A 17,923-nucleotide genomic window follows, 5' to 3' on the forward strand; every position below is an offset into this window, starting at 1 on the left:
TGACCTCACAGGATGCCGTGGGGATCAAAGGAAATAATGCATTCAGTGCGCTTTGCATGCTGCTTGCCACATGGCGGGTCCTCAAAAAACCCAGCAGCTGTTTTTGGTAGTATCATGCGAGGGCATTGAAGAGACGCCCAGGCCAATGGAAATAATTTTCCTCCATGGAACGGCGGCCGCCAGATGTACAGTCCTGCCAGAGGTCACTCCTCCCGGCTCTGAATACTATCTTCTGACCTAGAGGGGTTCTGCCAACCTCCTCAAGCTCTCGTCAACACCGGCCCTGAGCAGCGAGTCTGCAGGGTTAGGCACTGAGTGGCCAGTCCGGGTGTTCCCTTGGCCTGGAGATCCAAAGAGGCGAGACCGAAGACTCACCAGCAAACACACAGAAAACTGCGCACAAACGATGGTACATAAACACACGCTCGCACCAAAAAAAGAACGGCACGCTCTCGAGCCTGCCAGAGACCGTCCTTCACCCTCCAGACCGGCAGGACACAAAACGGCTGGCCACGGCCTGCATGCGCGGTATCAGGAGGCGGGCCGGGGCCGCTGCGGGTCCCGTGCTGCTGGGCAGAGACGGAGCCTGCGCTTCACGGCCTCCCTTTGACCCGGGTAACCCCGAAACAAGGAGCCGCAGACGCAAGCGTCGAAACCCGAGGCTCATCCCCGCCGCTGCTGGCTGACTTCTCGCAGCCTCGGCCTCTGCACCTGTGAAACAGGTATAGAAACACCTTCTCCCACGAGAGTGTGTGAGTTAAACAGCGTAATGTTAAAAAAAAAAATTAAAATTAAAATTAAAAAATAGACAACGAGCAGTGCCTGGCACCTGATAGAGGCTGAGTGGACACTGTACATCTACTAAGTGATCGGCCTAGCAGTTAAGAGCGGCGGCCTTGAGCCAGATGGTGCAGGTTCGAACCCCCTCATGGCTGACTCAGCTTTTGCCGCTCTGGGCCTCAGTTTCCCCGTCTGTAAAATGGGTTTGCAGTGAGGATTAGCCGCGCGCTGGTGCGTAGTTGGCAGCTGGTGTCACCCGACGCGGCGTTGCTGCCGCTGCTGAGTAGCACTGGACAGGGTCGCAGTACCGTGGCTGCCCGGTCGCCGGGGCCGCCGCCTGGCGCCTGCTTATCACTGGGACCGCCGCCTGGCGCCTGCTCGCCCGAAGGCGCAGCAAGGCCCTCACCGCCTCTCCCCACGTCCTAAGCGAAGCTGCGTTGCTTGGATAACGCCCCGCTTCTCCTCTCCTTCAGATTCTGGGGGCCACAGGGCCTGTATTAACCCCGAGTGTCCCCTGGTCCCAGGGGGACGTGGCCAGCCTGTCAGCGTCCTGTGTCCACCAGGACGTGGGGGCGTGTTGGAACAAGGCCTGCGGTGACCAGCTAAGGGCAGTCCCAGATGCAGGCCTGATGGGTGACCCCCTGTCGGGCCAATCCTGCAGCCCCCACACTCAGGGTGCTTCGGCTCAAGACGGGGGACCTCCCGGGGTGGTGGAGTGGGGGGAGACTAACCTTCACCCTCCCACGCACAGCTCAGACTGGAGGCCGGAACCTCCAGTGGAAAGCTGCGGGGCCATCTCTGCGGCGGAATCACAAACCACAGAACCGGCCAGAGATCGGGGTGGAGGAACTGCAGGATGGGTGGATCAAAGAGCCTAGAAATGGCGAAGACAGGGAGACGGGCTGCAAGTGGAGGAGAGAGTGGGCCGCCGGCGTGGGGGATGCCCAGCTGGGGTTCCTTTGGGTAGAGTTACCCTGGCCCCTCAGAAGAAATGGGGATGCAGTCACAGGGACTTGGGGTGTCGGGCTGGTTTTCCAAGACAGCAAGCACTGAATTCTGAAGACTCGTCCGAGGGTGTTGGGAAAGCGGGAATGCCCCCAGGATGTGAGCGGGGCACCCCCCAATCCCCAGCCACACCCCCTTGACCTCTGGGGTGGGGGAGGGCTAACCCGGAAGTGACTGTGACAAACCGCCTCTGTGACAAATCACCTCCGAACGTCGAGGCATCCTTGTCCAGCCTGATTCACACAGGACTAACGCTCTGCGGGTCCAGGGACCTCCTCAGGGGTGTCATTACGAGCCGTCATGTTTCCTGGCGCCTTGAAGGGGCCCAACTCCAAAGGCCAGGACGTGGGCAGAGACATGGATGAGGCCCCAGAGTCTCGAGTGGCGAAAGGCTGCAGGGTTAGGGCGGTGCATAAGCCCCTGAGGCCCGGCCACACAAAGAGAAGATCTTCCACGGTGTCTCAGAACCTGCGGGAGGTGACGGCCCCCTGTGTTTAGAGCTCGAAGACAGACAGACACTCACGCGAGAACTTCATTTCCGCATTCACTATGGGGCCGCTGTCACTCTGGGCCTTCAGTGCCTCACCGTACCTCTGCCCTCCGCATGCGGGTCTGACCTCAGTGTACCCCGAGCCTCTCTGCACGGGTCTTGCTCTGCTGTGCACGCCGCCCACGGGTCCCTTTGCCTCCGCGGTTCCCTCCATCCGGGTGCGCCCTCCCCGCCACAGACACCCACTCTCTCCAGTCAGACCCCTTCCTTGGTGTTGAGGGAATTGAATGAGATAGCACGTGAGAAGCATCCAAGAGAGAGAGAACCGGGGTGGGGTGGGGAGGGGGCCAGGCTGGGTGCTGGTGGGCGTCTCAGGGCTGACTGTGTCTGAGGTTGACGGGTGCGTGCAGCAGGCTCCCTGTGGAGCCCAAAGAAGCAGCTTAAAATGCCCCAGCTCCAGAGCAGAAAAGAGAACCCCCAGTCTAGGGAAAAGGGGGCCAGTGCCAAGAGGGGGCTCACGGCCTCTGAAAGAGACAGGCACAGCCCCGAAACTGACCAGCGGTCCCCCCATAGAAGTCAGCCGCCGGCGAGTGAGCACAGGGAGACAGACAGCAAGGAGCGACAGGTCTCTGGCTTCTTAAACGATGGCATTTTAAAAAGCTTTTTACTCTGAAATAATTATAGGTCCACAGGAAGTTGCAAAAATAGTGCCGAGAGGGCCTTCGCCCAGAGCCCCCACGATAACATCTTGCGTCGCTAAAGTACAACATCAAAACCAGGAAACTGACCTGGGACGATCCACAGGCCTGATTCGGATTCAAACAATGGCACGTTGGGCCCCTCTGGAAATGGCTCTCAGAGTCGGAGTTACCAGGAACTTGAGCGCCGCTCTTAGAAATGATTGACGCTCACGTTTATGGGACGGACGAAGTTCAGGAACTCCCTCCTCCCTGCTGCCATCTACTCCCAGGAGAGGCCCCTGAGGCAGGTGGACCCCTCTCTCGTACCCCAGGTCGCACCCGAGGCCACGGAGAGCAGGCCGACAGGGGGATGGGGAGTTCACGGCGGAGCCAGGCGGCGGGGCTGTTCTTGCCTGTCCTCCCGGGGACTGTCCCAGGCCTTGCACGACGCGCGAACGGGGTGAACGGGCTGCCAACCCTCACGAAGACGGGGCTCCCCGCCCCGCGAGGACGCGTCCTTGCGGTCTGTGCATCTCCTGCAGCGCAGCTTGTGCAGGCGACACAGCCCACTTCACGGGATTATTGGGAGGACCCCATAAAGCAATATTCGTAAAGAGCTTGGAACAGCTCGGCACGTAATAAATCTACACGCTTGTTTAAAAAACTAATAACGAAAATCACAGTAAACGAGACACCTGCCTACGACTTTTCAGGAGCACTAAGCTAGTGCTAAGGTTTTTTTCCCAGACAGCCTAGGGTGCTTGAGGCTTTGGGGCAGCCCAGAAGTCTCTTGGCAGAGCATTTAATTTATAGGGGGATGCTTTGCGCATGTAAAATTGATTTGAGATGCAAATAAACTGGAGTCGATTGGAGAGTATTACCCGCATGCCCTGAACAGTGACTGTATTTGAGAACCATCAACCCCGCCACCCGCCTTGGGGGCCGGTAGCAGTTTTCCGCCCTGGTCTTGGGCCCTGCCCTCCTCTCCAGTGGGATTAGCAAGACCAAACCATGCCAGGGCTATAGAGTCACCACGGGCAATGTTCACAAGGCTGGGGGGTGAGTCTGCATGTTTATTCAACACCTCCTTGTTTCTAGTTAGAAACCCCAGGGGGCCGAGAAAGACACAGGCGGAATGTTACCGGGACCTTTCTGACAACGAAATGAGCACCCCTTTGAGTGGCCCTCACAGGACAATCAGCCAGAACGCTGGTCCTGGGCTGGGGGGGCACAGCTGCTGACTGGGCGGGGCCTCTGCTGGGCTTCCCGCCCCCCCCCCCTGGGGCCCTTCAAAGGAATCCAGAAAAGCTAGAAATTCCCCCCGACCTCCCCCCCGCCCCTGACCCCATAGCATCTGGGGCAGGAGAACAGGAGGCTAAATAGCTCATGTGCTCAACGGAGCTCGTGCTAGACCCAATTCAGGGGGGACCTAAGACTCCCGGATTCCACAACAGAATCTGGCAAACCCACGCTTCTCTGTCTTACTTTACTAGTTGAAAAGGAAAGCTGAGTTTTTGGGTTTTTTTTTTTTTATTGTGGTAAAATAGACGTAACATAAAGTTTACCACATTAAACCATTTTAAATACACGATCCGGCGGCACCGCCTACACCCGCGATGCTGCGCGGACGCCGCCGTTGCCGCCTACGGTTCCTCGCCACCTCGACAGAAACTCTGCGCCCCCCCCCCCCCCCCCCCACCGCGCAGGAACGCCCGGCGCCGCCCCCCGCCGGCCCCTGCTGGTCTCCGGTCCGCTTTCCGTGCCTCTGAACGGCCCGACTCCGGGTATTTGTCCTTGCGTGTCTGGTTGATTTCGATTAGCGCCACATTTCCGAAACTCGTCCACTCGGAAGCATGCATCCAGCACTTCCTTTCGAGGCCGAACAACATGCCGCCCTCCGGATGGACCACGCCGCGTGGCCCATTCATCCGTCGACGGGCAGTAGGTGGTCTCCACCTTTTGCCACTGTGAACAGAATGCTGCTGCGGACGTGAACACAGACGGGCAGGGATCTGTCTGCGTCCCCGTTTCCATGTCCTTTGGGTAGGTGCCTGGCAGCGGGATTGCGGGGCACAGGGTAAGGAAACCTACGCGTTCTCGCCGGAGCTTTGCTCTCTTGGCTGAGGCCCGTCCAGCCCCCCTGGACAGGAGCCAGGTGGGCCACGGGTCACGTGCAGCGCAAGCGCAGGAATTGCCTTCGCCTTTGGTACAGTGAATGGCACATGTGGCTGCAGGGGCACTCGGGACAGTGACCAGCGAGGCAGGAAGTGACGACGTACAGCGAGCAGGCAGCCTCGGGCACAGAGGACCTCGCTCGGGCACTTGGGGGGGGGGCGTGAAGGGGACACAGAGGAGGGTCCCCTGCCGTGGACACATATCTTCTTTAGAAGTTACTAATATTTGTTTTAAAACGATTATTTTCCTACCAGCACCATCGCATGAATCACCTGACGCTTTCTTATTTCCCCATGGGTTTAGGACAGCCTTTTTCACCAAATTCACTCGTTTGTGCACCCCTCCATGAGACGGGTGGGGGGAGGGCCAATTTCTGTCTGTCACTGAGCAGAGACATGGGCACTCCCTGGAAAAGGCGGTTCCTCCAGATACTTGGGGATGATGACGTCGCCTTCGCTTACACGGCGAAGATTAAATGAGTCGATTAATTAGGAGCACCTAGGACCGCGCCCGCACGTGCGTGCTCCATGAATCTCCTTATCCCGAGAATGAAAATTATTTGAGGGATGCAAAGAAAAGGCTAGACCCTGTGTTCAGGGAGCTGATAGTCTGGGAAAGATGGCGACGAGGAGAAAATCCAGAGATGTCCTAAATTAAATTACAGCGGGCCAGAGAACGGAGGCAAGAGACAAAAAAGGGTTAATCTGTTAACAACTGCGGTGCAAAACCAACGAAAGACCGCTCACACCCCTGAGTGAGCGTTGGAAGTATTAAATTAACGTCCAGGTGGCTATTGAGGAAGATTTTGTGACTTATAGGAGCTGCAGCGTTGAGGTGGGGTTTCGGGGGGTTGTAGACAGAGATAAAAGCCAGCATAGAGAGTTGACTAAGAAGTCCTAGGGCTCGGATTTGAAAAAAGTGTGTCAGCCCATGTCACAGACCTGGTGCTCACGGGCATGCACGTCAGAGAGACCGGGGAGCTGGTCGGGCATGCAGGTTCCCTAGCTCTGTCCCCAGAGAGCCTGGCTCAGCAGGGGTGCGGCAGGGCTGGAAAGTAGCCATTTCAACCAGCCCTGTGGGGGCCCCTGGTGCAGGCGGTTCTCTGGAGGGGGCTGCTGGACAGACTGCAGGGGAGCAAGGCAGGAGGAATCAAAGTCTGATGAGTCAAGACCGCAGAAGGTTTTGAACCAGAGTGAAGGTGAAGGTAGGAATAGAAGTTCAAGCGATAGAAAATAACTTCAACCCCCAAACACAGGACAATTTTTCAGCCACTAAATTCTGATACATGCCACGACAGGGCTAAACCCTGGGAACACAGGGCGGAGTGAAGGGACCCAGATATGAAGGGCGCATATTGTCTGATTCCAGTTATGTGAAATACCCAGAATCGGGAAATTCGTAGAGACAGAAAGCTGATTAGCGCTTGCCAGGGGTTGGGAGAGAGGTAATGGGGTGACCGCTGACGGGTACGAGCTTCTTTGAGGAGTGATTAATACGTTCTGGAGCTAAAGCGTGGGAATGGCTGCACGGCCTTGTGCAGGCACCAAATGCCACTGAATTATACAGTTTAAACGGTTAAGGCGAGAAATGTTATAACGTACTATTTTATCACGATAAAATTATGAAAGGTAGCTGACCCTATCTTCCCATGGATGCATCTTCCGATGAGTGAAAGGTGACTTGCCCCCCATTGCAGCATGGAATACGTAGTCGGTGGTCCCAATCAAACAGTGTCACAGTGTGTTTTGAAGGTAGGTGTGCAGGACCTCTGCAGGGGACTTCTGCAAAAAAAAAAAAAAAAAAAAAAAATCAAGAGAAATCCAGCCTAAGGGGTAAAGGGTACGCCGAAGTGCATACGCACGGCCTCTTCCGGCACACACGAAGGTGACGAGAGGGAGGGCCGGCGCCAGAGTCGGTTCGCGGTCTTGTTTGTACTGGCAGGAGCGAGCAGGAGGCGGAAGGAGAAACAGCAGGCCGTGGGGCCTTCCGAGCGGAGCCAGCGCTGGCTGGCAGCAGGGAACGGCATCCCGGGCGACGGAGGCCGGCCCCCAAGCCTCCGGGATGTGGCTTTCAGAGCGTAGCCTTGCCACCTCCCAGAAGTCTCCGGGGCCATGTTCCCGCTCCTTTGAAGGGAGCAGAGCCGCCGAGCCTGACCCAAACCAAGATGTAAGACCGAGGAAACGAAGCGAACGGCCTGGCCAGCTCCAGTGGCAGACGCTCAAGTGCCCGCAGAGCCAAGATAAACAAGTGGGGGCTTTCACAGCGATCTCCAAAAGCCACGGGCACCCAGCACCCCGTTCCTGGGCCCGCCCGAAGGTGTGTGAACTCGACCCACAGCCCGCATAGACGCCACTCCCCACCACCCCCCATTCCCAGGGGTGGGCTTCTTAGGAAGGACATTGTCACAACAAACGGCAGTTTAGCTGCTGGCCCTGAGGGGCAAGAATGCTAGAAAGCTCTGCCGGGTAGGAAGGGCTGGTGTTTTCTTTTTCTCTCCCCACTGTAGGTTACGAGGGTGGACTTTGATCCCGTTCTCACTCAGCCATCCCCGAGAAAGGAAAAGCCAAGGAGAGCCGGCGAAGCCAGGAACCTGCCATGAGTCCCTGCAGAGTCAGCAGAAAGTATCCACATCCCCGGATACGGAAAGAAACTGTTGCCTGCGACTTCCTGAGCCTTTCCAGAAAGTTACATGTGAAACACCATGTCGCCTCGATGCTCCGGAAACCTGCAGAAACCGTGGCTGTGCATTCATTTCAGAGGTTCTCGAGCACTCCTGAAATGGCGTGGTTTAACCCCAATTCATTCATTCATTCATTCATTCATTCAATGTTCCTTGAATATGTTCTCTGTGTGTAGAATTGGCCCAGGTGTAGTGGGGGCCCAAACCCAGCACCAGGCTCAGTGCCACACGAATAGAAGACCCTGAAGAAATGTCTGCTGCACAAATGCATGAATGAATGAAAGAATGAACGAACCTTTGTCTTCAGGAAATTCACAATCCAGTCCAGATGGCAAAACATCTACATGGAAAGTTAATTATATGAAGTAACGTCTGAGGGGGCGCTCAGGCTTAAGAGGCGAAGTGTGCAGGATGGTACGAGCTTGCGGGCAGGACGCCGTTGGTGGACGGAAGGAAGTCTTAGTGGGAAAGCTGGACGTCAAAGGGGCCGAAAAATAAGAACGTGGGGAAGGGACAAGGCAAGGCCTGGGAGGACGCGAACGAGCACAGCACGCTGGGGAGAGAACGCGTAGAATGTTCTGGAAGAACCGGTGCAGAGAGGACCGCGGGAGGGGGACCTAGGAGGGCGGCGAGGACGAGAGCAGACATTATCCCGCAGGTGAGGGGCATCGCGGCAGGCTTTGCTTGTGGTGTGAGACATGAAAATCAGGCCGTCGACAGATGCCGCTGATGTAACACACGGGAGGAACTGGAAAGAGAAGGGAATCGGAGCTAGGAAACCAGCTGGAACTGGCGGGCCTCAGACCCCTCCGAGAACTGTCAGCCCACTCCCCAGCAAGAGAACTCTCCGTGCACACAGAACTGGGCCGATGACCTCCGGGGGCGGTTTGCGGCCCTAAAACCTGTCCCTGGACGTTTGCTCTGAGTCAAGCCCGAGTAGCTCGGGGAGCAGCCCACAGCGGCGGTGGTGGCCGCGCTGGCCCAAACCGTCCAGACCGGAAGACCTTTGCCACGCGACCAGGTGCGTCGCCCGCCACACAGACCCGCCGCAGAGGGCGCCCTCCGCGGGGGACCCAGGAAACACGAAGTATTCTACGAAACGGCAGAGTGCGGCGACGGTTAAGTGTTTTAAAAAGCAAGACTATTGATCGCATTGTCTTCCTGTTATTAAATCAATACCACTCTAGGCATGTACTATTTCTCAAAAGTGATACGTATTTCGGGGGGAGTTGTTTTTGTTTTCCTGAAGAGCCAAAAAAAATCTTTGTGGAGCCCAGGTTACCGACGCCATTCAGGGACTAGTGTGGTATGCCCGGACATTAATTAGTGCAAAAGGATTCATTCTGAAAAGAAAAGCGAAAGGATTTAAAGTCACATGGTTCGTATATTAGCCCACAAAATATGTGATAAGAGAAGACCAATAACCCAGAATTACACACATTTTTTGATCTTTGATTTTTTTTTTCCTCTCTTTTTTCTGTTTCAGAGCCTTGGAGCATATTATCTCATAGGAAAGAAAAATTCGTACAGAGTTTCAATCCATCAGCAAGAATCTATTTGGGTTTCGTCTCCCATGAAAGGCTGTGGGGGCCTCACCCCGCCCGGACGCCTCAGGAAGGAAGCGAGTTGTCAGGGACACACCTGGGAGTCACGGCGAACGAGCAAGCGAGGGAACTCCACACTCCGAGGGGAGGAGGCCGTCGCCAGCTCCCGGTCACGTCACAGGGAATCAGGACAACGCTCGAAGGGGAGGATTGAAAGACAGCTCTTCGGAGAAAGTCCCCTTGGGTAGAGTGTGCACACAATGTGCTCCAAGAGCTGGTTCCGTAGAAGCCCGGCTGCTTTCTGACATGAGGTATTCGGCCAGCCACGCATGGCACAGGAGAAGGCGCAGGAGGCCTTTGAAGTTGGGTGTGTTTCTCGGGGTGGCTTGGATGTTTCCGGGTGACCGATTTCCACATAGCCATCTTCTGGTTCTAACGTGCGGCATCGGAATCGGCATCGGCTCTACCTCGTTGTTCATTAACCAGGAGGAATGCACGTCGGGTTTTTAGGGGCTTTCAAGAACTCTGCCACTGTCGCAGAGCTGATTTATGGTCCCACTTTTACAGCTCCAGCTTGGTTCGATCTGCCCACAGCAGCGGAGGAATGCGCTGATTACTCGTGGACCCCAAACGGGGCACAAAGGCAGGGAAAACTCGGGCGCCATGAGGGCCTCCGCTTTGCCTCCCAGCTCAAGGGTCCTGGATAAAACCCGGACAGCGAACCTGGGGTCTGAGGAGGCGGACACCTCATGAGGGTCTCTCTCCCTCACGCATACCTTGCCCAGGCATTCCCGCACGTGCGTGCATCGCCGGAGGAGCCTGGGGAGGAGCCGCAGGTGATAACGCAGCATTCCGCCCTCTGGAATGGAGCACGATCGACAGGCGTGTGGTTACTGGGAGGATCATCCAAATGTGACGTGAATTCTTAAAAAAAAAAAAAAAAAATTGAAACACGCTCCTCCCCAACAGGAGGAGGTCACTTGACACGTGCTCATCAATATTTTCCTTCTCATGCTGCCTGATACCCAATATTTCCTCTGTTCAATTTCTTAACCAATATTTGCAAAAGGAAAAATAAACATGACCTGATTCTGAGCAGGGAGAGGAGCGAGTCTCATTGTCTGTACTGGATGCTTCCGGGTAACAAGTCAGAAGTCCAAGCGTGGAAATCAAGTGGGAATAAATCAGAAAGGTGTCCCGAAGCTACGTGGGGGGTCGGCTCCGGCCGCACAGGAGGGGGCAGGGGGACACCCACCCTGCTTCCCACACGGCTTACAACTTTTAGCCCGTAACGAAAAGGACTGGATTTTTCCAAGGCGTCCTAAGGAGTCTTGCTCATCCCTTTACTCCAACCAAGGGAGCCGACAAGACAATAACAGCTGCTTCTACTGCTCACTACGACCGCTTACATTATCACGGTCTTCTGCTCCTTCCTATTATTAAACATTTACGCTTGAAACCTTTACATTTATAAGCACACGTGTGCATCTCCTAGCTCGATGTGCTGGCATTATGAGAAACGGCTTCCTCCTCTTTTACTTTTTAGTTTTTACTTTTAATTTTTTAAAACTGTTTAATTAAAAAAATTTTTTTTTTTCCAAGTACAGCATCAATCCTGACCTCTGGCCCTGAAGGAAAAGCCATGGATCCCACACAGAGGGATTCTGCCAGGACCACCTGTCCCCCCCCCACCACCCCTTAGCGGCATGTCAAGAATGGCACTGTTGAGATGGCCTTCGCCTCCGGGCATGAAAGCCACGAACGACCACTCTCGCAGGCGGGTCTGAGACCGGCCTGAGCTGGCCGCGCGTGGACGGGGCAGTGCCCTGGTCAGCACTGAGCCACAGGGACTTGCACCACGCAGGCTTTGCTCGGCGCACAGACCCTGGTTCACTGACGTTCCCGCATAGGTTGTGGACCCCTTGCTAGTTTAGCTTTGTAAAATAAATAGCCTCGAGAAGAAAACTGGCTTTCCATCCACACGTGGAAACTTAGTTCTAACTTCTACGAATGCAAGTATTAACGAGAGGACTCTGTCAGGTAGGAAGGACTTCCAGAGGCAGGGCCCTTGGCTATGTATGACTTGAGCTCACGTGTTTCTAGAACGGTCCACTGTGTGCATCGGAGAGCTTGTGTTTTAAAGAGCGAAATAACACTGCACGTCAAAGTACCTTTTACTTCTCTCTCGAGCTCTCATTCAAAAAAATTCTTTCCAGATCCAATCATCTGCAGTAAGGGACGCACTGAGGTGGAAAATCCCGGTGCTCCACGTGGGGAAGCGTCTGGCCACCAGTGCGGCGGGGGACGATCCCAGGCCGTCACGCTGGGCACTGAGTTCCGATTGGGAGGTGGCGGGCCCTGAAAGTGGACCGCAAGACGATGGGCCGGAAAGTGGCTCCGTGCGCAGCCAGGATGCTGAGTGGTTCTGCACGCGGCCAGGATGCTCAGCAGCTCTGTGCGCGGCCAGGATGCGCGGCCAGGATGCTCGTCCAAATGAAACGACCGCTCAGAGCGGAGTTCGAAGCGGGGGATCTGGCTGAAGTGAGCAGGTTTCGGGGCGACTACAGTGCGTCTGCGGGAAAGGGCACGAGGCATTTGTAAGAAGGCCACACCGCGAGACACACTCTCCCTCAGCTATTATTTTCCTGCAACAATCCGCTACTTGCAATTTTTAAAAAATCCCCGCACGGCTGAAAGCGAATGCCCCTATGATCTTATTGATTCTTTTGCACTTTGTCAAAAATGGTGTTCTTCCAGCAAAGGCTGGTTCCTTGTATGGTGTTCCCCATGTTGCTATCTCCCTTTGCCCCTTTTTAAAAAATGGCTAAGGGAATGATGTCTATTCCATGATCAAAAGTCCTAGGTCTAGTTAAACCTCTAAAATAACATACCCTGAATGGGTTTGAAACGTCACTCGGCCAAGAGAGTGTTCGCTACAGGACACCTGGATGCGATGAACGTGATGCCCAACAGGGCAGAAGAGAGCCCTGATTCGCAGAACGCACCCCGACCATGCTTCTTCCCCTAACGCCAACCAGGACGGGCAGAAAGACTCCGCCGGCGAAGCCAAGGGCTAGGAACCTCACGACTTTCATTCTGATTGGTGGCCTTTCTTTATGAGCTTGGACAAGTTAATGGGCCTCTTTGGGTCCTGACTTAACGTCTCTGTGAAATGGAAGCTTTAGAAGTTTCGGTCACAGCATGAAATGCATATATCACACTTCTTTATAAATCAAGGCCAAGTTTAGGAGCTCGTGAGAATTATTTCCTTGTTTCCCAAACTGCTCAGCTCCCACTCGCCTGCCCCATGCTCCGCCTTAGCAGGAAGCCCTGGTCCTGTCTTTGGGGTTCACAGTGGGCCTCCCTTGTCCTCCTTCCCCTCCGTCCTCATCTTCCCAGGCTGGGACACACCTTCGAATGTCTGACTAACTTGTGTCTGGTATATCACTGGCCCTGCCGTGGCATGGCCATGTCACGACTAAGAAACGACGAAGCTAGACTGCTTATGGCAGATCCTCTGCCTCAGTTTCCCCCTTTGTAAAGATGTAATAACCCCATTTTCATGTGTGTGTGTGCAAGCAGATGCGGCCATGCCTACATTGGTTCTGGATTCCTTAGAAGATGCTAGGCTCTGGCTTATTTTTTAAATTTCTTATTACATGTGTCATTTCAGAAGAAAAGTAGGAGTAATGAGAACAATAAACTTTGGGGGTGACATTATAAGGAAAATGATACCAATTACTGCATACCCAGATCATAACTCCAAAAGAGTAGCAGAGGACAGGAATTAAGGTGATGAAGCTTTTAAAGTCTCCCAAGTACAACTCATTTTAAAACCACTATCTTTCAAAAACATCATAATGATCTTACCATCACGACTTCAAACGATCTTAATGAAACCCACGTAGAAAGGCTTGTACAGTTTCTCAGCGGCGAGGGGCGGAGACTCCTTTAGAAAATTAATAGAAAGTGGACGAGTCATTACACGTAGCCATCCTGTTGCTACAATAAATTATTACATTGTTGAAGAAGGCTTTTATAAAATTAGACACCTCAGGAACAAGAAAAAATGAAACCCTGTCTCATTTATGGGAAGGATCAGTGGCAATTGAAATAACTATATCCTGGGAGAGGATTAAATTCTAACCTTTCAAAAAAAAAGAAGATGTTGAAATGAAAAAGCCCATGTAAGATGGTGGTTCGTGCCGGAGCCTGAACTTGCCCAGGAGATGCATGCTGCCTGCCTGTTCCTGCAGGTCCCGACGAGATGATGTCTTTCTTATCCACCTGCTTGTCTCACGTCAAGGCTGCATGACAGCTACTAGCCAGGAGCTCAGGGCAGGGAGGAGCGTAGCTGGTTTGAACTAGTTTAAAATGACACATGTAGCTTCCCTAGCACACATTTTGATAGGTTCATGGCTCCCCTTACAGATAACTGAGGGAAAATACCTTTGGTATAATTTTAAATGCGTTAAGGAGCATACCAACCACCTTGATCTAATTAAATTCCCAAGAAAACATCTATTCTGATGGTCTCCCCAGACCACTGAGCATCGGGTAACACTGGCTCAAAGGAATTTGGTTCATAGGTTGGTCTTGTCTACAGACTAGAGGGACTGTTCCTTCTGAAATTCTTTGATTTCTGATGTTCCCTCTTGTTCGAAAGAACCCTCGCTGAAGTATCTGCCGTTCGCATCCATTGCATGCAACACATACTTGACCACGAGGCCCACAAACCAGCTTAGAGAACACGCCGAGGACTCTTTCATTAGTGCGTCCGCATCATTTCTCTTAAAGCATCCAGGAAGCCTGCCGCTTCTCCACTGCTCTTCGGGTGACAAGGCGCAGTGGGGAAGGCCCAAATCCAGAAACCGCAGCCGCCGAAGAGCTGACGCTTTTCTGGGAGAACGAGCTGAAAGAGCCCTTCGAGGCAACTGAGTCGGGCCTCTCGTTTTGTGGACAAACGTTAGAGGTACCGAGAGGGTCTGCGGTTGCCCGATCCGAGCGCGTCACACCCCTTTCCGGACGTCTTGGAGGTTTCCGTCCCTCCTGCCAGTCATCTGGAACTGCAGCCAGTTCCAACCGCAGCCGCCATCCCCCACTTCTTAATAACAGAACTTCTGATTTTCGGCTGGGCATGAGGTCACTGAGAACAGAAACTACAGCCCCCTGGTTCCCTTGCAACTGGGTAGAGCTATAAATTAACTTCTGGCAAATAGGATGTTAGAGAAAGTGCAGTGTGCAGCTGTCCCCCTTTTCCAGCTCACTGGGAGGCGACTGCGGTGGCTGGAGCTTCGGCAGCCGTTTTGGACTAGGAGGTGCAGGCGAAGGTTGGCAGAGAGGTAAGATCAAAGGAGCCAAGATGATCATGGGGCCTCTATCTATCTCAGCCCATAATGCCTATGCCTGGACCTTTATAGGAGAAAGAAATAGACTCCTCTCTCCTACGAGTCCACATGACTTTGGGTTTTCTGTCACTCACAGCCAAATCTAATCCTGCCCCATCTTTCTACACATCCTCTACCCAACCTCCTCCGACCGTCCTTACCCCTCTTCTCCTATGTGATTACCGATCTCTGTTTCTGACTTTTTTTTTTTTTAGTCGCACTAATTACATGCCTTTATTTCAAGATGTCAAACTCCAGAAACGGTGCATAAATGGTAAACCCGCATGGCAGAGACACAATCCCTCATCCTGAGTGCACCACGGTAAACTTCTTCAGAGAGTTTCGTGGCTTTAGAAGAAAGCACCATGGAAGGCACGTACGTGAACAAGCAAGTGGAGTCCATCTACCATGTATGACTCTCGGGTACAAGAGCTTAAGCCCTCTCAGCTCAGAGTCTTCCTCGGTCCCTCCAGAATACGTGAATGGACTAGAGCCTGTGAAGAATACTCACCATGCCCCAAGCAGAACCAGCTCACCTCAGCCGAGAAGCTCAGACGCCTGGATTTGCTGTTGGTGCTTTAAGTCCCCTCAGTGTGTCGAATGGTAAATCTTGACGTCTGTCAGATTTCTTGAAAGAATTTTCATCTTTCACCTAGATTTTATAAACTGTACAGAAAACGCTCGCTTGTTGTTTGTGCCACCACTTGAATGAAAGGACATTGACGCGCCAGGTAATTTCACGGGCGGGACTGAGATCCCCAGCTTTGCCCCACCTTCCCCCTTCCTGAGACCTCTTGCAAAACAGCCCTGGAATGGCGCACCTGTGAAAGCCATCGACCTACCTGCGTGCCCCTTTGTTTTCATGTTACTGAAAAAAAAAAAAAGTCTGTACTTTCCAAAGTTTATGCAAACATCAGGGCATTTTTATTTCAGCAAACAGTTTTACCCCTCATCCATCCCCGAAAAAAAAACCCCTCACTGGCCTCACTGTCTCATACGTGGGGACGGGTTGCTTGGCCCTCACCCTGCCATACGCCTAGATTTTTCCTCTTAAGTATTGCCAAGGAGGTGTGCGCAATTTCCCAAAATGTAACCCTGACAGGAATTACCAAAAGACAGTCACCAAAGTAAACGAAATAATAGAAAATAAAGAGCAGAGCTTAAAACACTCCGAGAGCCGTGTCCATTTATCATGAGCTCGCGCTCCTCAGAAGAAACGAGCACACGGACAGCTGCCTGAGCGCACACAGTCTCTCCACCACCTTTTGAACATCCACATGTGTGCGCACACATATGTGTGTGTGTGTGTGTGTGTGAGAGAGAGAGAGAGAGAGAGAGAGAGAGAGAGAGAGAGAGAGAGAGAGATGCTCTCCTCGTTTTGTTGATAACAATCTCGAAGAGCGCTTTCAACAACGACAACAACAAAAAAACTTTCCCGGAAGCCATTACAAGTTTTACCTTGGACTCAAAATTATTTTAGAGTTCAGACCTTAAACTCACAGTCACCCATCTGAGGACAGTGCATACGCCCCAGAGAGTGGAGTCTTGGAAACCCCCTGGAGGAAATGACCAGGCTGACAAAAGGGCAAGAAAACGAGGCCTAGGAAGAAGGCTGAAGGTGCGCTGGCCTGGTTCCGACTGGAAAGACAGAGGAGGAAGGCCGAAGAACAGCCCGCAGGCCTGTGGGGGCTCTCCCACAGCGAGAGTCTTGTGCCTCTCTCCCTTGAGAGAAGGCGTTCACGAGGGAAGGTCCGGAGCAACACAGAAGGCGACGATGTGGACTCTGTTTCCTAAACAACGGAGTCGTTAGTCAAGGCGCAGGCACTGGGAGGAGGGGGCGGCAGCTCATTCTCTGCGCATCTTTGAGGGAACGGAGGCCACTCATCTGGGCACAGAGCCGAGCCACGCTGAGGGTCTTGTAAGGCGTTTCTGCTTGTGGTGTGCCACCAAAAACCAGGGCACCTCCCACACCACGATTTCACAGCCCGCATCGCCTCAGGGTGGGTGGCTTCTTCTTCGGGTGACATTTGTGACGTCTCTGAAAGCACGGGAACAGAGGCGTTGAATGAGCACCCAGCGGTATTTACGGTCTGTGACGCCCCAGCGTTGCCCAAGCCCAGGGCTTTCCGCTACCAGCGCCATGGTGCCGTCAACGGTCAACGCGACAGAGGCGCAGGCCAGGCCTGAGAGCACTCCTCTCCGTGGAAAACAAAGCGCATTTGATAAACTCGAGCAAAGCGCTATGTTAAGGGGGAAAATGTTCCACTTATTCCAATGTCCTTCTGAAAACGGTTGCTTGGAAAATGTGCATAAAGGCCTGTAAACCCCCAAGAGAGCCAGGGCAGTTGCAAGGCCTTGTAAACGGTGGCTTCTGTCCCTTTTATCCTGGTCGTACATACGGTTTGGGCTGTCAGTGTGCACTGGGCCGCTAACGCACAGTAACGGCCGACGCTATTACAAATGCGTAAAAGTGGGGAAAATCACAGTTACGATTCCCATTGCCGCAGTAAGTCAACCACATCATGCGGCCTGTTTGTGGCGTGCACTGCCGAATGCCGTGTTAACTTTTATGGTCTCCGTTACATACATGTGATGCGAAAAGGTTACAGCCGGAGAGGGAGTCATAATTCTGAATTTTCTGATAGTTATGACTTAAAAGTGAGTTTAAAATGGCTACTCTTTTTCATTTGGGTTTTTGTTGTTGTTCTGGTTGAGTCTGTTTTTCATTGTGTCTTGGATTCTCAGAACTGTTTGGCGGATTCTTTATTTCAATACAGAGATTAATTATATACTTCTATTCAAAAAAAAAATATATCCGTTAAGTGCCTATGATGGGAAGAGGGGCTGCAGGAGATACAGAGGTGACTAAACACCCTTCCTGTTCTCCATTTCTCCATCTCGTTGAGGAGGCCCTATATATACAAATAATCTTAACACACAGTAGGGCCACGAAAGCCACAGGAAGCGCAGAAGCAAGTACTTGATGGAGAGGAAAAAGGGAAAGGAATTAAAATATTTTAACCTTACACTACCTAGCGATGTACTAAGCAGCTTATGGACATTTAATAAGAAAGACATCTCATTTTACGGGCATGTATACTGAGGCTCACATAGCTCCTGGGTCGTAGCAGCAGGGTCTGAACTTAGGTTCGCATAGCTAGCTCGAAGCTCACACTCGTTTC

At 53.1% G+C, this 17,923-nt stretch overlaps 1 long non-coding RNA gene across 1 annotated transcript; it reads right to left on the bottom strand.

The window, feature by feature from the left end:
- Window positions 1–9,846: 9,846 nt before the first annotated feature.
- LOC118603997 lies at window positions 9,847–13,448 on the bottom strand. Its single transcript, XR_004951584.1, has 3 exons — window positions 13,225–13,448; window positions 11,526–11,926; window positions 9,847–10,278 (listed from the first exon to the last, which is right to left on the bottom strand). It is a non-coding gene; the product is annotated as an uncharacterized LOC118603997 (long non-coding RNA).
- Window positions 13,449–17,923: the final 4,475 nt, after the last annotated feature.

This window comes from Rousettus aegyptiacus, unplaced genomic scaffold (genome assembly GCF_014176215.1).
Source record: "Rousettus aegyptiacus isolate mRouAeg1 unplaced genomic scaffold, mRouAeg1.p scaffold_m13_p_6, whole genome shotgun sequence".
In the NCBI taxonomy this organism is placed as follows: domain Eukaryota; kingdom Metazoa; phylum Chordata; class Mammalia; order Chiroptera; family Pteropodidae; genus Rousettus; species Rousettus aegyptiacus.